At 44.4% G+C, this 12,973-nt stretch overlaps 1 long non-coding RNA gene across 1 annotated transcript in view; it reads right to left on the bottom strand.

Annotated features, from left to right (window-relative positions):
• Positions 1 to 12,616, bottom strand: part of LOC137531967 (uncharacterized) — a 30,205-nt gene extending 17,589 nt beyond the window's left edge. Inside the window, exon 1 of the long non-coding RNA XR_011023821.1 lies at positions 12,464 to 12,616. This is a non-coding gene — a long non-coding RNA (uncharacterized lncRNA). The remainder of the gene's footprint in view (positions 1 to 12,463) is intronic.
• Positions 12,617 to 12,973: the final 357 nt, after the last annotated feature.

Genomic DNA, 12,973 nt, shown 5'->3' with positions numbered 1-12,973 from the left:
CGAGATATTGGTGTTCACATAGGTCAAAAGTCCCCTGATTGTATTTACAGATGTAATCCCATGCTTTTTATTTCTCTAGGAACACAAAATGAGAAAAAGAATGAGACGAAGTCGTTCAGTTTATTTTTTATTTTTTTTTACAAAACCATTTTTAGACCTGTGTAACCAGGAGTCTACAAAATGACTTGTCACCCAATCTCTCATTTAATCTTTTAACCTTTAACCACTACGGCAGCCTTGAGGACAAACTGTGTTTTTTTGTTTGTTTTTATTTTCCTTATGATGAAAAGTTTAGTTTTATATGACAAAATGTGTTTCTAAGAATGATACTAGGTGCACACATAGCAGAAACGCTAGCGTTGTGGAAAACGCAGCGTTTTTGCCACTAATGGAAGTCTATGGGCCACAGGAAAAACCGCATATAAAAACCGCATATGCGTTTTATGTGTGCGTTTTTAAAAACATTGGTTTTGTTGCATAATGTGGAAAACGCATAAAAAATGCACATAATGAAAGTCAATGGGAACGCAATGGTATGCGTTTTTCATGCATTTTCCGTGCGTTTTTATATGCAGTTTTTTTTTCCCCAAAAATGTTTGGGGATGTATTTCCGCTTCCTGTTGTCTTCCATTAATGCAAATATAAAAACACATACAAAACGCATATGAGTTTTGCATATGCGAACCGCAAAAGCATTAAAACTTTGAAAAATGCATCTACGGCAAAAAAAAATGCAAACGTACCAAAAACACGGTAGAAACACAGTAAAAATGCACAAAAAATGTACACAAAATAAAATGAAAATATGACATAAATCACAGCCTTTCATGTTATGTTATGTTATGTGTGTACCCAGCCTTGATTAAGTAACATAAAAGTCAATGGAAATCACCTGCAAGCCACAGCAGCTAATGTGAGGAAAGGAGCTAAAATGCTCCCTATTCTCCTCCATCACCTATCCATTGCCAGCTAAATAACCCCCCCCCCCCTCCTCCCCAAGCAGCCTCTTCCGGGTCGGGCCAGGTCCAGCATTTGTGTGCAGGCGCTGGCCCGTCTCTGCCCATCCTCCATCCTACAGGACAGCTCCCCTTATATGACTGCTCCCCCCATTTCTCCTACTCTTTTAAGCCCTTGTATCCTTTAAAAGCTAGCCCATGAGGGAAAAAAATAATACTTACCTGCGTAGTGGGATGCTCCAGAGGCCTCTCAGATCCTACTGGCTGCAGCGTCTGGTAAAATGGGTGCCACATAGACCGAAATGTAAATTGCGGCAATAGTGGCACCCAATAACTATCCTTTCTAGACATCGCGAATATCAGCGCAGGGGGGTTTAGCAGCCAGGGCAGCACAGATATCGACAGATATTGCGGGATGGGGTTGGTTAGGGTAAAGCATAGATAGAGGGGTTCAAGTAAGAAAAGGCTTAGTGAGCGTAAAATATCAGTAAAAATTACAGATATTCTACTATCGTGTTACCCATTGCCCAATAGTAGAATATCGGTAATTTTACCAATATTCTACTAGCAGCTATGCCTGGTGCCCATATTACCTTTTTACATGTAACCTCCTGGAGTAGGGATGCTCGTTCGGATCGCGTGAAATTGAAATTTCCACTTTTCCAATCACAAATTGGATTTCTGCTGAAAAACCGCATTATCGAAACGTTAGCCCAATCATAGAACTTGGAATCATTGGACCAATCAGAGAATGAAGAGTCAACTCAGAAGTATTTGGCTAATAGGGAGATGCAAGAAATTACTAAAAATAAGACTCCGGAAATCTGCCGAGGCATTGGTGGAAATTGGAATATCCACAGAATCGGGGACTATCACTTCCGACCATCCCTATACTGGAGCCCACTACTGTTGCCTTGCCTGGACTCTCTTCTTCACTGCCTCGCTCTCGTCCAAATACAAACTACTTCATATTGGACCAGTGGCATAGCTAAGGAGCTGGTGCAAGTTTTACATATTAATCCCAGTCACCCAGGCCAGTGACCAACTGTGCAAAGTTTGAGAACCCTGCCATAAACAGTTTAGGAATGGCCGCAGTTTACATTTTCCCAGTGAAATTTGTATTTGTCTCCACCCACTGATGACCCGGCATTACCGGGGTATGTATTTGGCTGGTGTTGGCTCCGCCCACTTTTTCTAACCCTAACACACAATTACTCAATGACCAAGTTTGTGAGCTGTGCGATCTTTGGCATCAATCATTTGCATTGAAATGAAATAAATCTGATTGGCTGTGGCTCCATGCCTTTTTCTAAATTTGAACCCCAGTCACCCAATGACCAACTGTACCAGGTTTGAGGCTTGTGCCCAGGGCCGGTTCAAGTAACAATTGGGCCCTAGGGCAAAATTAGCCTTGGGGCCCCCCAACAGCCACCCCCTGACCAAAAAGCATCATTAGAGGCCCTTTGTTGCAGCTAAATTTCCCTCCTGGGCCCCTGAGCTGGCTGCAGTGCTGACCCTCCTCCTATCACCTTCCAACTTAACAGACTCTGCAGAGTCCCTGGGGAGCAACAGTTAAGATGGGGGAGGGACAACTTTGGGGCCCCTACAGGCTCTGGGGTCCTGGGGCAATTGTCAATTTTTTCCTATGGTAGCTCCGGCCCTGCTTGTGCTATTAACAGTGCAAAAATGGCAGCAATTAAACATTCCCCTTGAAAATCAATAGGTGAATTTTGATTGGCTTTTGTAGGCTCCACCCACTTTTCTGAATATTAATCCCAGTCACCCAATGACCAACGGTGCAAAGTTTGAGAACCCTACCATTAACAGTGTAAGGCATCTTGCACACTATGGGCTTGATTCACTAAACCGTGATAACTCATATCACGGGCGATTTCGCGCACATTTTCACGTTTGCGCGCGATCACAAATTATCGCGCAGAATCGTGAATTTTCACGCAAAAAATCACACTTACCCGTGATAATTTGCAATCGCATACAAATGCGAAAATGTGCGCGAAAACGGCCGTGATATCAGTTATCACGGTGTAGTGAATCAAGCCCTACCTGTGATTCCGATTTCGATTTGTAATCGATTTTCACATGCAATTCCAATTTTCGATTTTTAATCATTGCGACGCCCTTTTTGTCCACTAGCCATGTTCGCCCTTTTTTACTGGCCCAGTAATCAGGTGTTGCTGCTCACAGTGAAGACTTGCTGCAGGTTTCTATTAAGAGTTATAACACAGAGTTACTGCTGCTTGGCCAGCAGGTGTATTTCCTCAGCTTTCCCACCTCTCAGTCCGACACTGGATCTAGACAAGTGTCCCGATAAGAACCCTACATACATTTAGCAATTTGCACATTGCAGGGGGTAGCCACATTTTTTACCGGGTCAAATGGAGAGAAAAGCCTGTTTGTCAGCTTGGCCTTCTCATCGTCACACTTTTGTGATCTTTGTGGTCTCTGAAACGGCTCGTGGGCAGCTGTTTTGGAGATGTGCACAGTAGTCTTCATATCACCCTGCACCACGGTAAGGCGACAGGGTCATATGCGTAGGCCCTGGCTAGTGATGTATTCCCTGCTGGGCAGGAAGTACGTCACTGAGATTCCTGTCGGTCTCCGCATGTGTGCAGCATCGCACTGCGTTCCCATTGCGCACGCTGCCTGTATCGACCATTGACTTGCACTGCATAATCCAAGGGGTAGGCACAGATCATGCATCGGGACTGCAGCGATTTTGCTACTTCTGGCAAACCGCATCGCATTGTGTGCAAGTCTCCATAGACTTGCATGGCTCTAGCAGTGGCGAAGTGTACCGTGGCACAACTCAAATGCGCAAGGGGCCTCAAGGGAACACTGTCAAAGTCATAAAAAGGATCCCTCATCCTACTGTGGCTAGCACAGTGGGATTTTTTGGCATGGGAGGGCTTTCTCTGAGTTCCCAAGGGGCCCGGGTTTCCTGGACTCCAAGTTTTCCAAACATGTGGTCCCTCATTCCTGGACCCCAGCATAACTAGACTTAATAGGGCCCACCTGCAAAAATTATAGCATAGGGCCCCCTTGGTCCCAGATCCCCATGCGGGTCATGTGATCGGGAGCTAGCAAATGGCAGCTGAGAGTTTTCCACTGTGAAGCAGGTCTGAAAGCAGGAAAAACTGATGCTCCCGCTACTTGTTACTCTGCATGGCAGGAGGAGGTAGCAGGATGTTTTTTGTGAGTGAACGGGGAGGTTGGGGAGAGGGAGGAGAAGGGGCCTCCAAAGCCTCAGGGCCCCTCTGCGATGGCAGGAGTCACAGGGGTTATTGTTGCACCCATTCCCGGAGCTGAAGTCTCTGCTACTTTTGGAAGTTTACTAATACAGAACATTGGCTTGTGTACAGTACTATTTAGCCTATATTTTTTAGACACCTGTGTAGCAGGGGCGTAGCAATAGAGGGTGCAGAGGTAGAAACCGCATCGGGGCCCTTGGGCGAAGGGCCCTTCCTCAACTATAGTATTAGCTCTCTATTGGTCCTGTGCTCATAATAATAACGTCTATAGATACTTTGAATAGTAGTAATTATTAACTAGCTGTTCCCCATCCCCTTCTTGCACCTCTGACACTGTAGTTGCCATTGGCGGTTTTGGTGCACAGTATCAATTGTTATGTATAGAGTGTTTGGGGGTCTCATTGTAAAACTTGCATCAGGGCCCACAGCTCCTTAGCTACGCCACTGCTGTGTAGCACAACTTTTGTCTCACGTTAATGGCAATCATACAGTAAAGTATAAATCACAGCACACAAGGTACACTATATATAAAATACATCATTTCTCATGGTGGAATATAATGTCAGAGCACAGTTCTGAAACCACAGCTGTGTTCAGAACACCGTAACCTCGGAGTAAGTGACATGCAAACATAAAGAACTGATTGACAACTGCATTATTTTAAATATGGCTTTCTGCAGCTCTTGGAAGACATTTTGATTATGACATTGTGCTATTGGCAAACTGACTTGTCAGTCACACGGGCAGAGGAACAAAGCATGAAATAAACACGCTGGCAGAGGAAATGCACTATACTCCAATTCCTGGTTAACCATTCAGAGGCTGGCTCTGTCGCAAGATGAAACAGAGACTATTTACATACATAGATTACATTCTCTATGTTGTTTTTCTCTCTAGCACAGACCCTCTTGTATTCACTGCTTGGATTTCTACTCTCTTAGACTGCCATAGTTTTGCTACATCCAATGCCACAGATTAATAGAGACTCAGCGTCCAAGTCTTTCTGTAAAATTAGTTTAGGGGGTATATGCATTACACTGCGTCAGGGCCTGGAGGTGCCATAGGTGCCTAAAATATTGGCATTAGGGTGTCCGCGGTGCCTGATATATAGTGGGCATATTGGCTAATTTAAAAGAATTTTAAAAGAAAAACAGTAAGCTTTCAGCTGGTGAGCCTTCTTCAGACTCTTTTCCTGTTGACTGACAATGTAAGAACATAAAATCAGAAGGAGGTGGAGAGATTTTTTTTGCAAATATAAATATCATCCAGATACAATAAAACCCAACATTTCTTATTTGCTGTAAAAAAAAACATATTTACAGCATATTATATACAACCAGCATTTTTTTTTACTAGACCAGCATTCAAAGGGTACACACAGGGCTGGAAAGTTCAGTGCAGAGAAATGTGGGCGCATCTGAAGTGTAGATTATGTTATCTTGTGTTTACTTAATTGTATCAAGTGAGGAATGTGACACATTCCCTGACTGTGGAGAAGCTCCTGGACACAGACAGAGACTCAAAGCCTTTCCGAATTCAATACATAATGAATAAAGCCAGTTTTTAATAAAATGCGAAGTCAGCTCACAAAGCAAAAAACTGTACTTTTGGGAACGTATAATGTCTAAATGAATAATAATACTTGTGCACAAATGCAAATATGATAACCGTATGGCAAATAAAAAGTAGGAAAACATGTTTTTATTGAATATTATGTCAAGGTTTGATACCGCTTAAATTTCAAGGGATCTTGCAAGGATTGTGAGGTATTTATGGCAAATAGATAAGAATCTTGGTTTACGTAACACCTTCATAAACTTTTTTCAGACCCTATCCTTTTCACTATATGCTGCTGGAGCCTGGAAACAGTTAACTGTATGTTACTGTTCTGCGTGGTACTCTCAGGGGGGAGGGCAGTGCCCCAGCATGCCCCAGTTTAGCGCCGCCCATGCTATCATGTGTACAAAGCTTTTTTCTTCCTTCCCAAAGCCCCATACAAATAGTAGATTAGTCCTGGCAAAGATAAAGTTTTTTATTTTTATTTATTTTTATGAAAACTGACCTTATTTGCCCTTATCACCTTTCTGCTGTCTGAATGTTATTTTGGAGTAATTGCTGCATTGTGCTGCATGATGATGTCCACATACAGTACAGCTGTGCCCCTTATTATCACAAGCCAAGAGATGTATTATTGAAACATTCACATTACAACCTGTTCAGTTACGTTCACAAACTGTTTCCTGAGTTAATGGAAAACTAATTATATGGAATGACACTGCAGAGCTGTTACCGTCAAAGGAAATTAAGAAGAAAAAAGAAAAAAAAAAAGGTTTAGATTCTCACAAAAATATATATATCTTGGGCCCAATCTTTCTGTAGTTTTAAATAAAGTCTCTAGTGTTTAAACTGCCTCATTTAAAATCCATTGTGCTGTGTGCGGAGTAATGTAATGCAGCGCTGGATGCCGGAGAAAATGAGGGGATGTTACAGGAAGCACTTACCGTTAAATGGATTCAAAGGCACAAGACTCGCTTTAAAGGGAAAATCAACATTTCATTGTATATTGAGTATATTAGACGGCTGCACCCAACTGAAAAATGTCTGCAAGCATTTTTTATTTTGTTTTTTTTGTTTATGTCTTTTATTTATTTTTATTTTTTACTCGGTTGGTCTAACATTAGCTAAAAAATAAAAAAGAAATAAAATCTGATAATAAAGGCAAAGGGCCAAGGGCAGAAATGCTTAAGAGTGCCCTCTATCACACCTTGAGGCTGGGTGCACATATAGTAGAAATGCTAGCGTTGCATAAAACGCTGCATTTTTGCAGATTATATAATAGAAGTCTATGGGCCGCAGGAAAAACCGCAAATAAAACGCATATGCGTTTTCAAACCTGCATTTTTAATAACGCTGGTTTTGCTGCATAACGCTACCAAAACGCATATAATGAAAGTCAATGGGAACGCAATGGTATGCCTTTTTCATGCGTTTTCCATGTGTTTTTATATGCCTATTTTTTTTTTTCAAAAAATAATATTTTGCTGTATTTATGCTCCCTGTTGTTCTCCTAGTGATTTGCCTAAATGGAAATGTAAAAACGCATGGAAAACGTATTAAAACGCTTGAAAAATGCATCGTAAACACACAAAAAACACAGTAAAAACGCACAAAAAACACACACAACATTGAAGGGGAACTGAAGATATATATGGAGGCTGCCATGTTTATTTCCTTTTAAGCAATACCAGTTTCCTGGCAGCCCTCCTGATCCTCTGCCTCTAATACTATTATCCATAGCCCCTGAACAAGCATGCAGCAGATCAGGTGTTTCAGACTTTAAAGTCAGATCTGACAAGACTAGCTGCATGCTTGTTTCTGGTGTTATTCAGATACTACTGCAGAGAAATAGACCAGCGGGGCTGCCAGGCAACAGGTATTGATTAAAAGGAAATAAATATGGCAGCCTCCGTATAACTCTTACTTTAGTTACCCTTTAACATAAACTTGACATAAAACGCAACTTTTCACACTATGTCATATGTGAACCCAGCCTAACTGTTTGCTCAGGCCTCAGGGGACACATAACTCCCTTTAACTGGAAGGAGAAAGTCTTCAGAGGCGGACAGAGGCCCGTGCAGCCAACCAGGGGCCCCATGTCCTCTAGGACCCATGCAGCAGCACCACAGTCAGGGCTGGATCATCCTCTAGGTTATTTTATGTGTTTTTCTGTGTTTTACACCGCCTTCCCATGTGGCTATCTCTTCCTCAACAACCCCCTACCTATCGACATTATTTGGATCCGCACATGATCTGTTATGGCCACGCCCACTCGCATGGGGCTCCATACATTTATTCTGCACAGGGGCTCACTGTTGTTTTTGTCTGCCACTGGAAGTATCATTCATAGTTTTAAGGGATACCTGAGGCAGATTATATATATCTAATGGGACACAATGGGATGTTATCTGCTTAAAGAGGAACTCTAGTGAAAATAATGTAATAAAAAAGTGCTTCATTTTTACAATAATGATGTATAAATGATTTAGTCAGTGTTTGCCCATTGTAAAATCTTTCCTCTCCCTGATTCACATTCTGACATTGACATTTATCACATTTTGTCTGCTGGTGGGTGATGTCAGTGGAAGGAGATGCTGCTTGCTTTTTTGGCAGTTGGAAACAGCTGTAAACAGATGTTATTTCCCACTATGCAACAAGGCTCCCACAGTGTGATGTCAGAACCATAGTCCTGACATCACACTGTGGCAGGGGTTTCACCACAATTTCAGCCATACAGAGCCCCCTGATGATCCGTTTGTGAAAAGGAAAAGATTCCTCATAAGAAAGGGGTTATCAGCTACTGAATGGGATGAAGTTCAACTCTTTGTTACGGTTTCTCTTTAATGACATGCCTCTGTGTCCTTCTGGCGCCGCTGTCTATACCCCCTAGCCTCTGCTATATCTCATCCCCCAAATCTACCAGCATGCAGCTTGTCAATAGCATAATGAGTGAAGGGGCATCCTAGCTAAGCTCACTCCGCTGCCTGCCTGAGTTTCCTATCAGGAGTCTCCTATCAGGACTGTGCCGTGCCTCGGGAAGTACTTCTTGGCCACAGAGAGCAGCGGAAAGCGGTGCCAAATCATCTCGGGGAGTCGGGAGCCGGTCCTGTGCAGCTAGTAAGTTTTATTTTACCATTCTGCTAGCCTCGGGTTCTCTGTAATGAAACACAACCGTCTTGCTGTTCCGGGCTGAAATAGTGCTTAATGCGTTTGGGTTCCCAATGTCACATTGCCGAATGCAAACACCAACACTACTCTAAAACCCACCCAATCATTTGCTCAGACTGTTAGCCCTTTGCAGCCCAGGGACCCTGAGCGGTGATCTAAAATGGCCAAATGAACTTACCTTGGGGCTTCCTCCAGCCCCTGCTAGACTGTGAGGTCCCTCCAGGATGCCTCCGTTCTCCCCCAAGCAGCTCCGTTAGAGTGGCGACTTCAGTCGAACTCAAGCAGCAGCTCCGCATACCCATCTCACTCGCGCACCCATTGGCGTGAGCATTCTGTGCTAGGTTCCTGAAAGAATGAACCCGTACGTGCACAGAACGCTCACACCGACGGGCGTGCGAGCAAGACGGGTACGTGGAGCAGCCATGTATACGCAGTTGCAAACGACTTGGCTGAAGTCGCCACTCTAACGCATGATGGAAGAACGGTGGGAGCTCGGTGGACACCGAGGGACCTCACCGACTATGAGGGGCTGGAGGAACCCCCAACTTCATTTGGCCATTTTAGTGTACTGCTCGGGGTCTCTTTCAGGGGGCTGAAAAAAGCCGCAGGTAAGTATAAATGCTAAGCTAGATTTCGTCAGGTTTCCTTTAAGGCATCCTGTGTTGTTCTCTTACATAACAGGTACACTTTAAGAAGGCGATGTCCTACACTGCTTTGTACACATCAAGACCATAAACTGTTGACTGATTAGTTGGCAGAGGCATAAATTACATCTATTAACCCTTTCTCCCATTAGAGGCAAGCAGGCTGTTTCTGTTGCTGAGAATGAGAACCTTATTAACAAAAACGAATGTCTAAAATATGCAAATTTAATCTCACTTCTCAAATGAAGCAGCTCAAGTTTTTGAGTGACTTTTTTGTAAGTTGTTTTCCAATGACAGATTACCAAACTCAGTACTAATGCAGACTGAATACATTTACATGGTAATGTGTTATATTCCAATAAATACACTGATTATTGCTGATGTTTACACCACCAATACATTCAGTAGGCTTGTGTAGAGAATAATAAATTATCCTTATATCAGTACCTGTTACCTGCACCTTAATGACAAGGGGTGGCATTCACGCAAGGATGTTACGTTTTACATTGTTCTGACAGCACGTGTAAAACCTCATACGCACGCCTGACTTAAGTCGGCTCAGGCGGCTGATAACGACCGTCTCAGCCAATAATCAGGCATGTGTATGACAGCCCCTCCCCGACCCTTAACCGTGGGCGATCGCCAGAAGGACCTACTCACCCCCAGTCAGGGCTGGATTTGTACTTTTTACCACCCAAGGCCACTGTCATCAGCTGCCCCTCTTCAGTATAGGTAGCGAGATGACCCTTCCCCCCTTGCCTCCAGTATAGATAGCCGGATGCCCCTCCTCCCTTCCCTCTAGTATAGGTAGCCTGACGACTCCTACCCCACCAGTATAGGTAGCCTGATGACACCCCCCAGTATAGGTAGCCTGATGACTCCCCCCCCCCAGTATAGGTAGCCTGATGACTCCCCCCCCCCCCCCAGTATAGGTAGCCTGATGACTCCCCCCCCCCCAGTATAGGTAGCCAGATTACCCCTCCCTTCTTTCCCTCTAGTATAGGTAGCCAGATGACTCCCTTAATCCTTCCTTTTCCCACCCCCACCCCTCTTTCAGTATAGGTAGCCAGCTCACCTTCACACAGCAGCAGCCATCAGTGTCACTCATTTCTCCGCTCGTCTCCAGTGCAGAAGCTTCCTCTTCCTTTCCGTCTTCAATGCCGCCCAAGTCCATAGCCGCCGGCCACAATGTAAACATGCACAAAGAGCAAGGTGGCTGCTGCACAGGTGGCTAGTAGGAGAGTACCGCAGTCAAGCACTAGCCTGATCTCCCTACATTGCAGCATTTGCAAGCTTGCAAATGCTGCACCAGTTTAGCCTGCTGCTTTGGTGCCCTTGCTCCTGTGGCCATGGCCTAGTTGGCTTTGGCCTAAATCCATCCCTGCCCCCAGTGACACCGATCCCCCGCAGACCCCATTGTCCACACCCCTCCTCCACTTACCACGTGGGTATGGGTATGCACCCAATGCATGCGTTGCTCCTTTTTTTTTAAACAGGAACAACAGGAACAACATCAGTCATATGAAAAAGTTTGGGAATCCCTCTTAAAGAGAACCCTCCTCTTCTGGCACTCGGGCGGCCATACCTGCACAGTAATCTGGCTTACTGGGCCCTGCCATATTTGCACATGCACAGTATGACCACACTCACGCGTGAAGAGAAACGCTAGAAATTGGATCGCTAGTGGCCTCCTTTACATCACTACACCACAACCATGGCCGGATATCAGGCAAGGCCCCATAGGCCATGGCCTAGGGCACCAGGAAAGCAAGGGGCGTCTGTGGGCAGCAATTTTTTTGTCAGTAATCTTTGGAGGGTCTGCACTTGGCGACAGGGGACTGCAAGGGAAGCTTCAATTCAGATCCAGAGGAATCCCTTTCCTTACTTAAAGTGGTATGAAACTCAGCATTTCTTCTTTACTCTAAAAGATTCTCTACAGCAAAAAAAACTACTACCAGAAAAAAACAGCATTCAGACAGTTAAACAAAGCACTTTCTTCGTTAGTGACAAGCTTAGCGCCATTGCCGACATGGGGAAGTGGTTACAATAGTAGTTGATAAAAAAAGAACAACATAATATACCGTATTTTTCAGACCATAAGACGCACCTAGGTTTTGAGGACAAAAATCAGGGAAAAAAAGATAAATAAACCTGGTGCATCTATGGTGCAGGGGCGTCTTATGGAACTTTTACCCCCCAAATTGTCAAAAGCTACACTGTACTAACCCCTGCTGCACCCTATCACTACACTACACACTAGACCAGTGGTCCTCAAACTAAGGCCTGGCCCGCAGGACGAATGCGGCCCGCTGAGGCTTTTGCGCTGGCCCCCCAAACACAAAATCTATAAATTATAGATGTGGCCCACTGTACCTTTTAAATACCGGTTGCCCACATATAGAATAGCAGTTCTGGCACACCACCCATCCACATACTATAGAAGCCAGCGAGCAGTCATTCGCTGGCTTCCAATCCAATTCTGCCTCAGGTGAAAATAAATGCTGTCCAAATGGTCACCTGTGTATGCTTCACTGTCTGGTGCACAAAGATGCTTTTCGGCACGAATGACTGAATGGCTGCTGTTGACTGTTCTCCTCCAGGCATGACTGGGGGGAAGCAATACCTAGATTCAATGTTTTTCAGCATCATTTTATAAATGCCCCCCCCCCCCCCCCCCCTGGCAGTCTGAAATAAGTTGACCCGGCCCTTGACCGAAAAAGTTTGGGGATCTCTGCACTAGACTATACACTACACTATACACTACACTACACTGCACTGCACTACACTACACTCTAGAGTACACTAACCCCCTCCTGCCCTTACAACTAAGCTACACTACAGTAACGGCACCTATCAGTTCTGCTCTCACCTGATTCTGCCTCCATGCTCTTCCCACCTCACTCTGGCTTGTTTATGTATCCCTCTTCTCCACCGGCATCTTCTTAAGCGCCTCTCTTCGTCTCCGGCATGAGTGACGTCTTCTGACATAGATGTACACAACGGCCGGTACAGCTCTGGGTCCCCCACCTGCGTGGCCTCCCTCTTCTTCCGCATTGGTCCGGGCAGCTGCACACCAGTTGTCCTTTCAGTTATAGCTGCCAGCAACTGATATAACTGATATATTTCAGTTCTGACAAAATCTTGTCAGAACTGGAAGGGATCACTGTAAGAAGAAAATGGTGAGCTTCTGAGAGGAACTGACGGTGAGGTTAGTATGTAATATTAATTTGCAGGTACGTCATGTGTTTATTTTAAATAATTTTACTAGGTTCACGTTTACCTTTAAACACTTTCTTTCTTACCTTTCCATCATTAATTTCAAGATCTGGGTGGCCGGAGAAATTAGACTAACACTCACTAAATTAGTCATCCACCAGCA

The sequence above is a fragment of the Hyperolius riggenbachi genome, chromosome 9 (assembly GCF_040937935.1).
Source record: "Hyperolius riggenbachi isolate aHypRig1 chromosome 9, aHypRig1.pri, whole genome shotgun sequence".
In the NCBI taxonomy this organism is placed as follows: Eukaryota; Metazoa; Chordata; class Amphibia; order Anura; family Hyperoliidae; genus Hyperolius; species Hyperolius riggenbachi.
The sequence above is the reverse complement of the archived record's forward strand: the minus strand, read 5'-3'. Positions and strand labels throughout refer to the sequence as shown.